The following is an 18,491-nucleotide window of genomic DNA, read 5'->3' on the forward strand; positions in this document are numbered from 1 at the left end:
TACATCTGGAAAGGAGTTGGCTAGATTGGAATTGCAGAGTGCTGTTTTGCAACCCACAAAAATCTTCTACATTATCAAACATTTGGCATGTCAGCAATATGGTTAGGAATTTTAGAATCAGGTATACACATACCACCACCCCCATCCCCAAAAACATTCAGTCCATAAGATTCTGTGAAAACCTGGCACTATGTCTCCCTTAGTGCCCTGAAAGGAACAAAAAGAAGTACAGTATGGCCAGTGAAGATGTGAACATCAGATTCAGTAGGTAGCAACTCACTATGACCACCTGATGCGATAATCTCAACTTTGAACAGCACTTGACAGAAGGTCAATAAAGCTGAGCCTTTGAAGAGCCTTATGCATGGTAGTGCTCCTGCAACCTCAACTCCGGTAGCGTTTCATTCTCTGCTGCTCCCTCCAGAGCATTCATTTGGTGCTACTGATGCCAATTGCGTCTCTTGTTTATAAAACCGAAGTGGCCCTCATGTCAGCCATCCTGATACTGTGTGTGAGCACCTCTAACTGAACAGACAAGTATTCTCCCCAATACACTTTCCAGACAAGACACAAAGAATCTGAACCATTATTCAGATTGGAGACATTATACATGGCAATAAAGTACAGCTCAATCTCAATCCAGTTACACAAATTTAACAATGTAGCTCCTCCTCATGGGGTAATTTTTGCATTTTCTCGGAGACAGTAACATTTATACCATTGAGCCTGGAGGTAACAAAGGGATTTGTTGCAAGTTTTAGTGACAGGGTAAATTTGAAAATTAGTGGTTGAATATGAAGAAGAAAATTACACAGTCAGAACTTGATTTCAGAGTTAAAAAGGACGTGCTAAGCATTCCTCTTCAGTCTGTGATAATTATTGAGGGAATTCAAGCTGTTTGAGAGGAGATGTACAATTTCTGTGAGTTGAAGATGTTGGTTCTGTGCATTTTTAAGTGGTATGAGTCAATTTCACCTGGGCACAATCCTGACTCTGGAGGAAGTTGCTTGTGTTGTTGGGCAGAGTTTTTACACTCATATCCCATCTCAAATCATTGCTCAAATGAATTTCCATATTGTCAAATGTAAAACCCATCATGCTCCAGTACAATCAATCATCCACAGGTTTTGAGGAATAATGGATGGCTCATTAAACATTTTAGGAGATAAAGATAGACTTAAGCTGAAATGCAGATTTAGCACAAGTCACCATCTTGGTAAAGGAACTGAAAGCAGACCCTCATGTGATGCACTGGTAGTATCCCTACACCGGAATTGGGAGGCCCTGGGCTCAGGTGTGTAAAAACATCAGATTGGATTAGAAAGATAATTCAAATAACTTTTATTTACAAGGCATTGTAATCGCTGGCAGGAACAAGTGCATACAGACATGTTAAACAACAAATGGACACTTTAAAACATCTGCTGTTATTGATTAAAGGGAGTGAATTTAGTGACTAGCACTGTGAAATTCCTAACTACTAACTAGCTATTCAAGGGGAACATGATGTTGATGTCAATGCTTTGGCCTTTCGAGTTGACCATCTCACTGCAATCCTGGCAAAAATCAGTCCTGAAAGCCTTCAAATCATTTGGAACAATTCACTCTAGGGGGTGAACATCAGAAAGCAGTTGTCCACTTAGTAGAATGGAAGGAAATGGTGAGTAGCTGTTGCTGCAATAACAGGCTGATTCTCTCCCATGCTGGTCACTGATAGCTTCATAGAAAACCTATTAGCCCCAAAAGCAGAAGAGAACCAACCTGTCTCTGAAAAGTCAGTGAGCAGTTACAAAAGTCAATGTTTGCACTGAGCGAGTCACCAAGAACGTGCCTTTTGCTGGGAGTCAAGAGTCAGTTGCTGGGGTGGGGCCAGGGTGAGGGATGGGAAATGCGGAGCAAGGGAGCTGTGAGATGGTGGCAGAGGGGCTGAGAGCTAGCAGTGGAGAGATTTGAAGCAAGAGGTGTTGACTGCATAAGAGTTTGTTTGTTTGTTTGTCTGAAAGGGGGCTGCAAGTGGTGATGTGGGGAAAGAGAGAGGCTGAACAAGGAGTGATGAGGGTGAAGTAGGCTGCAAGAGGGGTACGGAGGGAGAAGAAAGTTGCAAAAGGCGAATGGAAATGAAGCAGACTGCAGGTGGTTAGATAAGGGAAGAAGGAAGCTGAAGGAGGGATGTTCAATAAGGGGCTATCAGTGGCTTGGGGAGTAAAAGGAGATTGCAATAGCACAAGGGGAAATAAGGAGCCTTCAAGATGGATTCAGGAAGAAGGACCCTGTAAAATGTTAGAGAACAGTATTAAGCCTGCTTACAAAAAAAAATCAATCAATGTGGTATCTCTATCTTAAGGTTCTGTAACTTCAGGACCTATTATGCTCATAAAAAATACAATGGATCATATTGTAACATACACTGTTAGTTGTTAGATTGTCAATCTGCGATTGAAATCTGGTAATAAATAAGATTGTAACAGTCTGTTTAAAATGTTGCTGCTTCATGTGACATATGGTGGAGATGCATTAGCTGTAATCTCATTAATCTATAGGTGGTATGCTTGGGGTGATGGGTTTTCATGTACAGAAGTGTGTTTCAATTGTTTTTAAAGAAATATTTCAGCTAATTTGTGTGCGTTGTCTTGGACCAATTTAAAGATGGTGGTGTCTAGAAAATTGACACTTTCGTTGTGTGCTGTGGCTTTATACGTAATTGAGAATATGTATGAATTAGAATATAGAATATAGAACATTACAGCACAGTACAGGCCCATCGGCCCTCGATGTTGTGCCGACCTGTCATACCGATCTCAAGCCCATCTAACCTACACTATTCCATGTCTGTCCATATGCTTATCCAATGACAACTTAAATGTATTTAAAGTTGGCAAATCTACTACCGTTGCAGGCAAAGCCTTCCATTCCCTTACTACTCTCTGAGTAAAGAAACTACCTCTGACATCTGTCCAAAATCTTTCACCCCTCAATTTAAAGCGATGCCCCCTCGTGCTCGCCGTCACCATCCTAGGAAAACGGCTCTCCCTATCCACCCTATCTAACCCTCTGATTATTTTATATGTCTCAAAATGGTTTGCATCAGCCTATTTCTTGTGTTTATGTGCTGGCTTTCACTATGGTTGAGAACAGCAATGATCTTGGGGATTTTGTTTCCGGTGGGTGAGAAGCCCTACAGTGTGGAAACAGGCCATTTGGCCAAGCAAGTCCACACTACCCTTCTGAAGAACAGCCCACTCAGGCTCACACCCATACTCTATCCCTGTAACCCTGCATTTCCCATGGCTAACCACCCAGCCTGCACATCCCCGAACACCATGAGCATGTTAGAATGGCCAATTCACCTAACCTGCACCTCCCTGGACTATGGGAGGAAACCCACACTAAAACAGGGAGAATGTCCAAACTCCACACAGACAGTCGCCAAGAGTTGAATCGAACCCAGGTCCCTTGAACCACTGACCCATCCTGTTTGGTTGTCTGACTGTTGAGTGCCATTCTCAGTTGGAAACCATTGAGCCACAAATGGGTAGCACAGTGGCTCAGTGGTTGGCACTGCAGCCTCACAGCTCCAGGGACCCGGGTTCGATTCCAGCCTCGGGCAACCGTCTGCGCGGAGCCCGCACGCCCTCCCCATGCCTGTGCGGGTTTCCTCCGGGTGCTCTGGTTTCCTCCCACAGCCCAAAGATGTGCAGTAGGTGGATGAGCCATGCCAAATTGCCTGCAGTGCTCAGGGGTGTGTAGGTTATAGGGAGATGGGTCTGGGCGGGATGCTGCAACAGGCGGTGTGGACTTGTTGGGCCGAAGGGCCCGTTTCCACACTGTAGGTAATCTAATCTAATCTAAAAAAAAATGCTTTTCTGTGCTCAACTGATGGCAGGACAAGTTGGTTCTGAGTGTGCCTTACACCTCTCAGTGTTGAGTGCAACAGATAGCACCAATTTGTAGCTTCATGATATTAATGACTCATTCTAAGCTGATCTCCTATCCTTCCCATTGAAATCGAGTTGATCTTTGACTTGATGGTGATGGAGGATTTAGCAATGTGTCAGGCCATGAGGTTATAGATTGCAGTTGAATACAATTATACCGTAAATGATCACCCAAAGCATCTTAGTGACACTCATCTGATGCTTACTGATACTGAAGCACTAATTATTTATTTAAAAGAGAGAAAAATCATTGTTACAAGTGATAGACTGTAGTTTTGCCACAATGGAAAACGAGGCTCAGCCTAAAACTCTGTGGAATTTGCTGTATTATGTAACAATGTCTCAGTACCAGCGATAGGTGAATCATGGTTGGTTGGAATGCTGTCAATCCTCCTTCCTATGCCGACCTACGAGGTTGTTCATTAGTCTGTGGTGGAGCATAGCCCATGAATAAGTCTAAGCAGAAGAGGCTCTTGCCTTGGAGCAGAAGGTGGGTCTAGTTTAGTTTGGGATTATGTTTGACGCATAGAATCCCTACAGTGTGGAAACAAGCCATTGGTCCAACAAGTCCACACCACCCCTCCAAAGAACATTCCGCCCTGACTCATCTCCCTATCCCTGCAATTCCCCCTGTCTAACCCACCTAACCTAAATGTCGCTGCACACTACAGGCAACCTAGCATAGCCAATTTGGACTGTAAGAGGAAATCAGAGCACACCCACACATACACGGGGAGAACGTGCACACTGCACACTGACAGCCGCCCGAGGGTGGAATTGAGACCCTGGCACTGAGGCAGCAGTGCTAACCACCCAGCCACCATGCACTGGTTGGATCAAAGGGTCTGTTTCTGTGCTGCTATGATTCAATAAGAACAGTAACTGTACAAACAGTCTTAACTCTTAGACGTATTAACTATTTCTAGCAAGTGCTAGAGAAGAGGTGCCTGTTTCCACCAGAGAACTATGTCAGAGTCCAATTAATTCTCATTCAGACTGGGTGGAAATCAATCTGGTTCAAACATTGACTCTTTCAGACAGCCATTGCATTATGCAACGTCTGCCCCCAAAGCTTTTACCCTTAGTTAACTCATTATACAATCATACATGTACCTATTTTATATTTACCACAACCCGTCCTCCCTCCATGTGTCTATTTCATAATGTGAGCATTTGGGAGGTTATGCATCTCTTCCAGAATGTGTGGGTTTTGTATTTGAAGACTTTAGTTTACATATTATTGACTTTGGAATTATTCTAGTTCTACTGTGTGTTCATCCAAGCACTCCATGTGTCAACATAAATATGGAAGATATTGGCACTACAGTACGGTATCACCTAATGAATGAATTGGTGAGATTGAAAATATAACCCCTAAAAACTAAAGTGTGGTATCTGCAAGTCAAAAGGTAGGCCTTGAGAATGAAGAATGATTTTGACCCTGGTAGGTAGGCAATTATGGTCATTATATTCCATCTAGCTACTGAATCCTGTCAAATATGAAGAATATGATTTCAATATTCGCACTATTGAAAGGCATATTGATATTTGATAGGGGCTGCTCAGATATTATGCAGTGAACCACGCATTTACCCCTAAACTGTCATAATAACACATTAAACAAAATACAACAGCATCCTTAAAGATAAAAATACTGTGGTCTTTGTCTTTTGCAATTTTAGCAAATTTTTTGGCACATCCCAGATTATTTTCATTAAAATTGATTCGCAGGATTTGGGCACTGCTCATAACGCAAGCATTTATTGTTCATTGTTAATCATTCCGAAAAGAGGGAGATGGTGTATCTGGACCTTAAACCACTAAGATGCTGAAGGTTCCTTGCAGCAACCTTTATTACTCTGAACAAACTATTGATAATGTTAGTATTTGTCCATTTGACACTGACCTACATACAGCATAGCATCTTACCCAATTTCTGTTTGAGCACCAGCAAAGGCATTTGAAAAATTAGGTATTAGGACAGGTTTTAAAATACTTTGAATCTACATAGCAAAAGCATACATAATAAGAGCGTAAATAGTTATTCCTAACTTTGTATGAGCTTTCATTTTCTGTAAAGATAATAGGCGGTCTTTAGTAATCAATAACAGTTGTCATAATCATCTAATTCATGATTCATATTAATATATTTTAGAAATGTCTAATTTTTGGGAACAGCACATTTGTAAGAGTAAGCTAATTAAAAAGCTGGGCTTTAGAAACAGCCACTTCTCCTCAAATAATGGCAGTTCAAAAGGTTCCATGTGAGGCCAGGGTGAGGAGGGTGAAAGGCAATAAAACAATAGGTAGCCTTCATTGGGCTGCAGAACTGCAGACAGTAAGTCTGAGAAGAGCTGCCATGGCTTTATTAGAAATTTAAATTATTCAGGTAGGCTCCATGATCAAAAGTTTAACTTGAAATGAAAAAAAAATTCATCTAAAAACCTGTTGGCCATTTTAACATAATAAAATGTGAGGCTGGATGAACACAGCAGGCCCAGCAGCATCTCAGGAGCACAAAAGCTGACGTTTCGGGCCTAGACCCTTCATCAGAGAGGGGGATGGGGTGAGGGTTCTGGAATAAATAGGGAGAGAGGGGGAGGCGGACCGAAGATGGAGAGAAAAGAAGATAGGTGGAGAGAGTATAGGTGGGGAGGTAGGGAGGGGAAAGGTCAGTCCAGGGAAGACGGACAGGTCAAGGAGGTGGGATGAGGTTAGTAGGTAGGAGATGGAGGTGCGGCTTGGGGTGGGAGGAAGGGATGGGTGAGAGGAAGAACAGGTTAGGGAGGCAGAGACAGGTTGGACTGGTTTTGGGATGCAGTGGGTGGAGGGGAAGAGCTGGGCTGGTTGTGTGGTGCAGTGGGGGGAGGGGACGAACTGGGCTGGTTTGGGATGCGGTGGGGGAAGGGGAGATTTTGAAGCTGGTGAAGTCCACATTGATACCATTGGGCTGCAGCGTTCCCAAGCGGAATATGAGTTGCTGTTCCTGCAACCTTCGGGTGGCATCATTGTGGCACTGCAGGAGGCCCATGATGGTCATGTCATCTAAAGAATGGGAGGGGGAGTGGAAATGGTTTGCGACTGGGAGGTGCAGTTGTTTATTGCGAACCGAGCGGAGGTGTTCTGCGAAGCGGTCCGCAAGCCTCCGCTTGGTTTCCCCAATGTAGAGGAAGCCACACCGGGCACAGTGGATGCAGTATACCACATTGGCAGATGTGCAGGTGAACCTCTGCTTAATGTGGAAAGTCATCTTGGGGCCTGGGATAGGGGTGAGGGAGGAGGTGTGGGGGCAAGTGTAGCATTTCCTGCGGTTGCAGGGGAAGGTGCCGGGTGTGGTGGGGTTGGAGGGCAGTGTGGATTTCAACCACCCTATTTCCAGAAAGATGAACAACGCTGAGCCTTGGTTGGAATAGCTGTCAGTGGGATTTTCCAAAAAAAGTCTTTGGGGTTGAAATTTAAAGAACCCAGGTCATTGCGGCTAAGCCCCGAGTTCAGTAAGTAAGGGAAGAAAGAGCTTACTTATAGGCATAAAGTCGTTGATAGCCAGAAGCAAAAGAGCTAGGAGACTTCAAGAATGATTCTGACAAGAGGTACTAAACATTTAATTTGGAGAATGCGATGAAGTTTGTAATTGAACTGAAAAGCTTAAACAGTCCTCTTGAACTTTTGAATGTATATTGAAGGTTTGATATACTCAAAATTAATGGAAGGATCTCTTTGAAAAATAATTGGAACAGAGGGGAAATAAATGACTTACTGAGAGCTGTGGCACTTTGGTTTATCCCCAGAAAGTGAAGGAACCCCAAGAGGCACATAACTAGCCAAAAACTTTCTGGAAGAAAACTACTGAGGAAAAAGGAGTGGTTCAATTGAGATTTTTAATCTAAATGCAATTGTGTTTAATTAAGCTTTCAATGTAAAATATCAGTACTCGCCTAAGATAGTATTTAATAGTGATAACACAGAATGGAGCTGGAAGAACACAGCGGGCCAGGCAGCATCAGAGGAACAAGAAAGTAAACGTTTTGGGTTGGGACACTTCCTCATTTATTTTCTGAAGAAGGATCCCAACCCGAAACATCAACTTTCCTGCTCCTTTGATGCTGCCTGGTCTGCTGTGTTTTTCCAGCTCCACTCTTATCTCTGACTCCAGCATCTGCAGTTCTTGCTATCTCCTAGTATTTAATAGTGTTTGCTTTACTTGCTCCTTGTATGGTAAAATTCATTTGTTTTAAAGCATGGAACCTTATATAATTTCTGTGTTTGATCACTGAGTATTCAAATTTCTCTTTAATGGTCCCTAGCATAAACCTACCACAGTTTAATCTCTTCCAATGATAATATGCCAACTTTTGTATTTCATGCAGATGCAATTTGGTGTTCTACTTAGCTGATGACTTTTACTGTTGGCCTTTTATGTGGGAGAATTCATTATTTCAATATTGCTAGTGTAGGATCCTGGTTACCGGATTTAAGTCTAAAAATACAAGAAAAGGATTAGAACATTCGGATGCCTGAACTTGTAGGCCTGTTTTACCAGTTATTTGGATCGTGGCTGATCTGTATCTTAACTCATTTATCCATCTTCATGCCATATAGCTTAGTAATCTTGATGAGTAATAATCTATCAAATTTAGATGTAAAATGAATAACTGAGCAGGAGTCTGCTATTTTTTCGAAAACGAAGTCCCGAATATCTATTATCATTTATGCGATAAAGTGTTTTAATAATTTCTCTCGGAATTGCCCAACTCTTGCTTTTAAGGTTATGACCCTTGGCCTAGACTCCCACTCTGAAATTTGATTTTTATTGAAACTAACATGCAAAAACTCAAGACTACAATCAATCACATCTTAACTTTCTATATTCCAGGGAATGCATGTCAAGTTTGTCAAATCTCTCCTCATGCTGTAAATCTTGGTCTCTGTAAATCTGCAGTTTACTCCTTGAACAGAATTTACAGAGGCCAATGGCGACGGACAGGTACATAATTCTTTGCTGTTGACTAACATGTTAAAGCGCTGGTGCCTTCCTTTCTCCAAGTCCTTTTAGGAAAGGTTGGTCGGAGTAATCACCCACAAGCAGCACTAGCTAGTAACCCCAACTAAAGTCACTGATCAGAGGCCAATTAAAACTTTCCAGTCTGCCTGCACAATATCAGGAGCTTGGCAGCTGTCTGGAAAGGTTCCCATTTCACTGTGGTCCAGCAGCTACGGTCATCTTTTCTTTCAAATTTTTGAAAGTGATTTGAGGGCATATCATAATCAAGAGTGATTTCCTTCTTTCTTTACCTGCAATGGTAGACTGCATATCCTTCTATGCTGGGAAGCTTTCTGTGTCCCTCCATCTTTGAGAGCACACCCGCCATCCTTAATATGTCATGAGTGAGCGCCTGGCTATTAAGTGATTGATCAAGGACAAATCTATGTGGAGTGACTGCTCCTGGGATTCAGGATCAGCATTTGACTCTTAAGTTGAGGTCCTGATGTGAAAATAGAAAATCCTGCCATATAATGAGAGACCAGTAAAAGCTGAAACTTCAGAAACATTGTCATTTCGGTATATCATTCTAATTGCAAGATTATTTGGCAAAATAACAGTTTATCAAACAGTTCATGCAGTATCACCACATGCACAACTACAAAAACTAACCTACCAAAGCTACAACACCAAATAGCCAAAACCAGTGAATGAATAATGTTCCTAACAAGAACCATTGTCCCCAGGCTACAGCATTTGCTCGTGTTTATGTTGGCAACCTCTGTTGTACTGCTTACGAAATGCCAACTTTGATCAATGCATTGAACTACATCCATTATGCAAAATCTATACATAATACTGGATAGGCACAAACTTGTGCATCATGTAAAACTGAAGGCATGAATGTTCTGAAGGGCCTCAAAGGTGCCAAGAAAATTTACTAACATGATACCTAGGCTAAAGAACTGGAGAAACTAGAGTTGCTCCCCTTTGAAATAAGGAAATTAAGCGGAGATTTGATGGAAGAATTAAAAAAAACCACAAATGATTTTGCTGCACTAAGTAAGGACAAAGAATTTTTCCACTCTACTACCAGAAGATCAGACACAGATATAAGGTTTTGGGCAACAGGACCAGTGGTAAAATACAGGAGAAAAAGTCGTGAGTTGTTATAAATTGCTAATCTGCCTTAAAGGGTTTTGGAAAGAAACTCAATAAGGTCTTCCAAAAAGGAATTAGATAAATATTTGAAAAGGACAACAAGTTCAGGAGGATGGGAAAAAGCGAAGGAAATGGGATTCATTAAATAACTCTCAGAAAGAGCTATCACAAAGCACAATAAGCTGACTCAGCTTCTTCAATGCTGTATGTTTCAGTCATTAATAGTAAAAGGAGATAATAAAGTGTGAAGCTGGATGAACACAGCAGGCCAAGCAGCATCTCAGGAGCACAAAAGCTGACGTTCCGGGCCTAGACCCTTCATCAGAGAGGGGGATGGGGAGAGGGAACTGGAATAAATAGGGAGAGAGGGGGAGGCGGACCGAAGATGGAGAGAAAAGAAGATAGGTGGAGAGGAGAGTATAGGTGGGGAGGTAGGGAGGGGATAGGTCAGTCCAGGGAAGACGGACAGGTCAAGGGGGTGGGATGAGGTTAGTAGGTAGGAGATGGAGGTGCGGCTTGAGGTGGGAGGAAGGGATGGGTGAGAGGAAGAACAGGTTAGGGAGGCAGGGACAAGCTGGGCTGGTTTTGGGATGAACAGTAAAAAAAAAGTTGTTTTAAACAGCTAGAGGCATAATTTGTGAAATCAACAGGAATTAAATTTTCTGACGAGTGACAATCACACATGGATTGCTTTTTTTTTCCATTTCAGACAGGAGTTTCTGATCAGAGTTCCATCAGAAATGCTGAGCCAAACTTCCATTCTGACAGTTGTTCTAGATTGCAGGACTGTCAGAGAAAGACAAACTACTCCTCCTTTTCAAAGCACTCAGCTGCTGTACTCTGCAACTGAAAGGTCCAGAGTCACAGCTGCTGTCAAACAGTAAGTACAGAAGTTCAGTGCACTGCATGGCTAGGCTGACATCTGGGTAGGTTGCCAAATGTGTAGAGGGTAATTGCCAAGTGATTATGGTGTCAGGTAAGTGATGTGTGTTTAGAATAGGTTGTTGTGGTTGGGAAAAATTGGGTCCTGCAGGGGGGAATGGCATGGTAGTGGAGCAAGGAGTGGATTCAGGGCGTGTGTGTGCGCGTGTGTAGCACAGAAACAGATTTCAGTCCAACTCTTCCTTGCCAACCAAGTTTCCCAAACTAAACTAGTCCCACTTGTCTGCATTTGGCCCATATCCCTCTAAACGTTTCCTATTCATGTACCAGTCCAAATGTCTTTTAAATGTTGGAACTGTACCTGCATCTACCACTTCCTCTGGCAGTTCTTTCTGCATGCCAAAATTTAACTCTGCACATACAGCATCTGCTAGTTTCAAAAGGTGAATACCAATGAACACTACCTCAATTAACACCATGAAAAACATTACAGCTGAGTGATGGGAAGCTAACTTTTAGTCAATATTTAGGATTTAGTATACTAAGTATTTCATAGCCCTATTGGTATCACAAGAACAGCCTCATCAACCAAGCAGGGGCTGATTGTGGGAACAGGAAGCAATCCAACCATCGAACGTTCAATTAACTCTTATTCATTTTCTTAACACCAAGTTACAAAACATCGTACGTGCAGATTGCAGACCAACGCTAGTCCAACACTGGCGCTGTAATGTTTACAGGATCCAAACTGTACTTGCAAACACTTAGTGCATGAAAAGTTCCAAAGCTTTTCAGTGGCATGGCAGAAGATGAACAGATTCAGAGAAGTACAAGATCGTGCGATAAGTGAAAATTACAGAAAGAGTGAGATTTGGAGATGCAAGTTTTTAAATTTAGCATTACTTAACCAGCAGCTAAATACATACTAAATGAACAAGAGTGATGGTTGAACAAGGCAAGAGAAGCTTAGTTCTGGAGGAAGTCAAGTAAAGCGTAGAATGTAGGTGGTCAGCCAAGAGTTTATTAGATTAGTCATGTCTAGAGGTGAGAGACACAGAAGGGGTTTCAGTGGATATCCTAAGGTGGAGAAGATCTAGGTGATAATACAGAAGTGAAGACAGACAGTATTAGTGAAGCTCATCTTGGAGACAACTATAACACCAAGACTACAAATAAACTGTGATGCTGGATGAACACAGCAGGCCAAGCAGCATCTCAGGAGCACAAAAGCTGACGTTTCGGGCCTAGACCCTTCATCAGAGAGGGGAATGGGGAGAGGGAACTGGAATAAATAGGGAGAGAGGGGGAGGCGGACCGAAGATGGAGAGTAAAGAAGATAGGTGGAGAGAGTGTAGGTGGGGAGGTAGGGAGGGGATAGGTCAGTCCAGGGAAGACGGACAGGTCAAGGAGGTGGGATGAGGTTAGTAGGTAGCTGGGGGTGCGGCTTGGGGTGGGAGGAAGGGATGGGTGAGAGGAAGAACCGGTTAGGGAGGCAGAGACAGGTTGGACTGGTTTTGGGATGCAGTGGGTGGGGGGGAAGAGCTGGCTGGTTGTGTGGTGCAGTGGGGGGAGGGGACGAACTGGGCTGGTTTAGGGATGCAGTAGGGGAAGGGGAGATTTTGAAACTGGTGAAGTCCACATTGATACCATATGGCTGCAGGGTTCCCAGGCAGAATATGAGTTGCTGTTCCTGCAACCTTCGGGTGGCATCATTGTGGCAGTGCAGGAGGTCCATGATGAACATGTCATCAAGAGAATGGGAGGGGGAGTGGAAATGGTTTGCGACTGGGAGGTGCAGTTGTTTGTTGCGAACTGAGCGGAGGTGTTCTGCAAAGCGGTCCCCAAGCCTCCGCTTGGTTTCCCCAATGTTTATTCCAGTTCCCTCTCCCCATCCCCCTCTCTGATGAAGGGTCTAGGCCCGAAACGTCAGCTTTTGTGCTCCTGAGATGCTGCTTGGCCTGCTGTGTTCATCCAGCCTCACATTTTATTATCTTGGAATTCTCCAGCATCTGCAGTTCCCATTATCTCTGATACTACAAATAAACTGTATCAGCTTTTGGCAGCTGTGAGGATAGGGATGCAGTCAGTAGCTAGAGAGATGAGAGTGGCTTCAATCTTCCCTATATTTAATTAGGATGAATTCTTGATCAAATACTGGGTGTCAGATAAACATCAGATTAACAATGTAGCACATTAGATTCAAAAGAAGATTCGAGCGAGGTGATAGAGCCACGAGCTATGGCAGCACTCGTGGAAGTGAATGATATCTTCATGGTTCTCCTTGGTGACAAGTAATGGAGGGGCCATGACAGATCCTCAGAGGAATTAAGGGATTTTTAAATGCAGCAGGCATATGAGGCACTGCAGATGGTGCACCATTAGACAATAAAGTCAGGAGTGTAGTCCGTAGACATGGGTGACTGTGGAAAGTTGCAAGAGGATGGTCTAGTCGCGAAGAAGGATGGCAAGTGTAGTTTACCTTTGTCACAGTCACAAGAACAATCATGCAAGAACAGCCATTTGGTATTATGGCAAAGACAGAAACCAGATTGGAGTGATCCAACCATGGTGTTCCATCAGAAATGGCATGGGATTTGAGAGAGTGCAAACACAACGATTTTCCAGCTGGACTTTCGACCCACTTCAATCATTAATTATATCATGTCCCTGAGACATGCCACACAATTTATTCTGCAAAAGGAACATTGTGTTAACTTCCAATTACAAAACTATTGTTATGGGAATGATAGTGCCTTCTAACAACAGCATGTTCAACTTTAACAAAAATATATCATACTCAACATAGTTAATTACACTAGAACGAACAAACCTAATTTCAAATAACTTGGCTGAAATAAGCAGACTAATGGTATTTCAGACTTGACCTTTTTCACTCAAAACAAGACAGATCATTCCATTACACAAACAGTGCCAGGGCTACATTAAGGTGGAGTAATTAAGACCAACCAACTTGGAACAAAAAAAACCTCCAACTTCTGCACAACATGGAGCTGTTTGGAGTAACCCAGAACACCCTATAAAATTTTGATCTTATGGTACAGGAAACCCAGCATTTTCTGCTAAGGTTATGTTAAGATTAAGAAGCAAAATTGTTACATTACCTCTTGCAGCAGTGAAACTTCCTCTGCCATGAGCAAAAATCCGATTGCATTCAGCTGCATTTAGACACTCATGTGTCCAATGTCCACCATGTCCACATGTAAACCACTCCTGGTAGTTCATAATGAACCATACTCAGGTTCAGCCAGAAGCATGACCTGGGATTGGGGGCATGGGTGGAGATGGATTTGGTCCAGAGCAGGAACAGGTGTTGAACAGGTGAAGGAGCCTTGGGTCCTGGGCTGGGAAGAGGGATGGGGGCTCAGTTCAGTTCCAGAAAAGGTTAAGAAGGGTCAGGTAGGGTAGGGATTTTGCAGTGGATGGTTGGGGGTATTGAGTCCAGTGCGGGTCGAGGGTGTTGGTTCTAAAGATGTCAGGTCAGGGGGAGAAACTGGTCTGAGAATATTGGAATTGGTGAGTGTGAGCCGAGTATGGGGTCAGTTGAATAGTTACCCAAGAGTTGGACTATGTTTTGACAACCTAACTTTTTCTGAGTAACTATTAATTCCATTGGAACTCTCTGAACCCTCCAATTTAAATGGAAGATTTCAAAAGGTTTCAGGTCTAAGAGAATCTTCCAGTTCTGGGACAATTCCTTTGGTGTTTGCTGCGACGGGGCTTCTGCAGAATCAACACTAGAATAACAACTGTCTGGCCATCAGAAGCATTGAATATAAAATGTCAAAATATCTGCTTTCTTACTTATTGAACCAGAAGGATCAAGTGGGAACATTACTGGTGAGGTTATCAGATCTGTAGGAAGAATGCTGAATAGATGCATGGAAAATTACCCAGAAGGAAAAACCAGTAAACCTTCAAATGACGCATACTGGAGCAACTGATATACTTCAGAACAGTGCTCCAGTACACCCAGTACATTCATTTTCAGGAATTACTTTTTGTTACCTGTTGGCTTGCATGGTTGTTCTTTTACCATCTGATTTTGCTAGCAAATGCAGCAATAGTGAAATTGTCTGTGAACTTGGAAGCAGACAGGTAATGAGAGGTACAGTAAAGATGACGTACAACAGTTCAAAGACTCATGATTATTTGCAATTATAGTGGGTAAAATCAGGCTCCACTGATGTGAAAATAGTTCTATAATTTAAAAACTTGTTAAAATTACTACAAAAAACTGAAGTAATTTTAATGCTCCACTAAAAATAAGCCTACTATGAAATAATTTGCACTATGAATCCTGGGTTTTAGCCTAAAACAGAAATGGTTAGTCAATCCAGAAATTTATAGATTTTTTGATCAAAGATTAACAAAGAACAAAATATAGCATCCTAAATACTGTATGAAAGTCATGAGAACTACAACTATTAATTCCACAATCCTTTGAAAGAAACAAATGCTTGGTCAGCAAATTAAACCCTTATTGACGCTGACCTTCCTTATTGTTAAAAGCAGGATGCAAGGTCATATTTAAATTACACAAACTGAATGCCACCATAAGATTACAATTTTTAAGACTTGTGCAATTATAAACGACAGACTTTGTAAATCCCTTTCAATTTTATGCAGAAAATCCCTGACAAATTTCATATAAATTCAATTCATAATTTTGCTTAAAAACAGTTGTTCGCTGTTACCTGGAACAAATAGTTTCTGCCCAAACTGCCAAGGGTATTGAACCAAATCTACAATTCAGATTTTTCATAATCTTTCCATAACATTTCCATAGCTTTATCAAGTGAATGCACCTGGAAAATTGTTGGAGCAATAACTGATAACAATTATCAGCTTCACGTATTACATATTCAGCACATGCTCCCGTTTTATAAAAATAATAAGAAAATAATATGATCTTCAAAACTCAGTCATTTATATTGCCCATAATGCAATTCTTTCAGCTTTGAAAAGAATAAAGTGCAAATACCTGGATGTAAATGCACCAGGTAATGATTTAACAAATCTCATGTAATGTAGATATCCCTTTTTACCTAAATGAATCTTTAACATGTCGAAAATAAGCCACGTGTAGGACATAAACCCAAACTCTTCAATGACAATACCTTGCGTCAGCCTCGTCCAACTATATTATTTCAGGCTCATAGTACAATCACCATGACAACAATGTGAACTGGCAAATGCAGCTACCACCAGATTGATCTACAACTTCATAGGAATAGATCAATCCTAATATTAAATGAAAGCAAGATTAATTTATTTTATCAGTGTAGTTTATAGTTTATCAGTGTACAAGTTAACACAGATTATGTACAATCACATTTTCATTCAATCAGCTGTTTATTTCTGCAGAAAATACGTGAGTATAATACATTATTTCTTGTAAGCATGCATAATATAAATTGCTTTTAAATGCATTATACACATTCATATTCATAAGGTAAAGATCTGGATTCATTCACTGACAATAATTCTTGCTCCAGCTCAGATAAAATATCAGATTATAGATAAAATACTGCTTAAAAGTGCCACGTTGTTCTGAATTCTGTCTCAACTGCTCAACCAGCAACAGAATATTCTAATAAAAATTCTGTGCTATGGATAAATAATATAAGACAGTAGTGAATTATATCTGCACTTACCAGAACCGGCAACCTCTTTCAGTACAACACCCTTTTCTCTACAGCCATCCATGCAAAATAATCAGCAGCTGCACACTGGGGCTTATCCCATCCCCCAAACCCTGCCCAAGCACTTCATATGGTATCTTCCTAATTAGGAAGCTCCACTGCACTAGTCTTAGTTTCAGGTGTCACAAAACTGAATGTGGATGTAGGACACAGAATCTATATAAAAGGGGGAAAAAGGAAGTGAACAAATCATTACTACATTCTAGCAAGGAAAATTATAATAGACAATCTGTAGAGACAAACAGTATAGGGTCGACAAACATGAAGCTGTACAAGGAAGGAACATATTTGACAATAATAGCATTAGGGCTTTCAGTATTTGTATAATTAATTTCCAAAATGAATAAGCAATATTTTAAAAACATACCTCTCAACAGTTTCAGCAAGCGTTTGAGTTTAAACATATAAAGCAATATGCCTTGTGTTAAAAGAAGTATCAGTTTTCATCACTGAGCTGCAGTAAAATTAGCTGTAAGTGTGCATTTTAGAAATCTTGTCCATTCCTGTTTTGCATTATTCCCTCAACTAGTTAAAATTTATATTATCTTTTCTGACCCAGTACTGTAATGAAACCATTGTATTTTATGTTAAAAAAACTAAAATGCTCATTAATAATGTTGTAATATCTAAAAATCTGATTTAATATTACTATCACAGCATATCAACAGCAAGGAAAGCAATGTGCCAGACTGTTCAAGGTCAAAGCATAATCAAGCAACAATGAATAAGATGGCAACTCACACCATTCAATGCACAATGTGGATTTTGCTTTTTGAACTGTCCTGTAAACTGCTGTTTACACTGCTTCCATATAATATCACAGGCGTAACCATATTTGTTAAAATACACTAAACCTAAAGATGAGTTTTCATACCTTGGCCTTAAAAATGCAAATGTAGTCTGGAAGACGACCTAACAACAGATCAGCCCCGTTTCTGATGTGTTCTTCTATGTAGCTTCATTTTCTATTATAACAGATGGATCCTGCTCTTCTGACACATTATGTGCATAAATTACTTATTAACACATCTTTCAATGAGGTATGTATCTTGTTTGTAATTCAAATCACTATTTTAAAAAATATTGGAGGAAGCAGAAATTGCAAATTACGTGAAAAAATGGCAAAAGGCTGCAGAGGAACAAAGCAATTAGTACACAAATCACTCAGCATAAGTGTGAAGGCACAAGAAGTAATCAAAGAGCCTAATAAGATGTCAACCTTCATCTTAAAGACTTGAATTACACAAGTGTGGAGGTTGTGCTACAGGCCCTTAGCCAAACAGCTTCTAGAATGCTTGTTTAATTTTGGGCAGCAAACCTCAAAGTCTTTGAGAGCGTACAGCATTTGTTCAATCAGTATTTTGGTTTTCTTTAGAGTTGAAATAACTTTGCTACCCTATACTTAATTTTTTCCAAAAGATTTGTCAACATTTTGAGAAAAGATACCATTTAATTTGCTAGTGAGTCATTTAATTCATTCATAACACACAAGAAAACCTTATAATCCAGCTAAATTCAAATTCATGAATGCCAGCCTAACTTGACACAGTGTTAACATTTCATTCTCCAGCAATTCTCCAGTTTTTTGTTTGAGATCTTCAATACCCACAGTTCTTTGTTTTATTCTCACATTTGACGAGTTATGGTCAAGGCTACTAATTATACAGACAGCCAAAACTTATCCAAACAAAACACACAGTGATTTGCTTAGCTATATGTACAACTGTAGTTACTTTTATTTTATATGTAGCTAATTTGCATGCTGTTAACTGAAGAAATGAGGGCCCCTGATGGGACCAAGTTAACTGA

General features: G+C 41.1%; 1 protein-coding gene across 4 annotated transcripts in view; it reads right to left on the reverse strand.

Moving 5' to 3' along the window:
* The window catches only part of LOC125458447 (PH and SEC7 domain-containing protein 2-like), a 179,900-nt gene extending 162,288 nt beyond the window's left edge, over positions 1-17,612 (reverse strand). Inside the window, exon 1 of one of the 4 annotated variants that reach the window (XM_059650704.1) lies at positions 17,557-17,612. The gene's annotated coding sequence lies outside the window, so the exon portion shown is untranslated. Of the gene's footprint in view, positions 1-16,634; positions 16,772-17,556 lie in introns of those variants that run through there. The other 3 variants (XM_048543714.2, XM_059650703.1, XM_048543715.1) reach the window with 3 other exon arrangements.
* Positions 17,613-18,491: the final 879 nt, after the last annotated feature.

The sequence above is a fragment of the Stegostoma tigrinum genome, chromosome 13, assembly GCF_030684315.1.
Source record: "Stegostoma tigrinum isolate sSteTig4 chromosome 13, sSteTig4.hap1, whole genome shotgun sequence".
Lineage (NCBI taxonomy): Eukaryota > Metazoa > Chordata > Chondrichthyes > Orectolobiformes > Stegostomatidae > Stegostoma > Stegostoma tigrinum.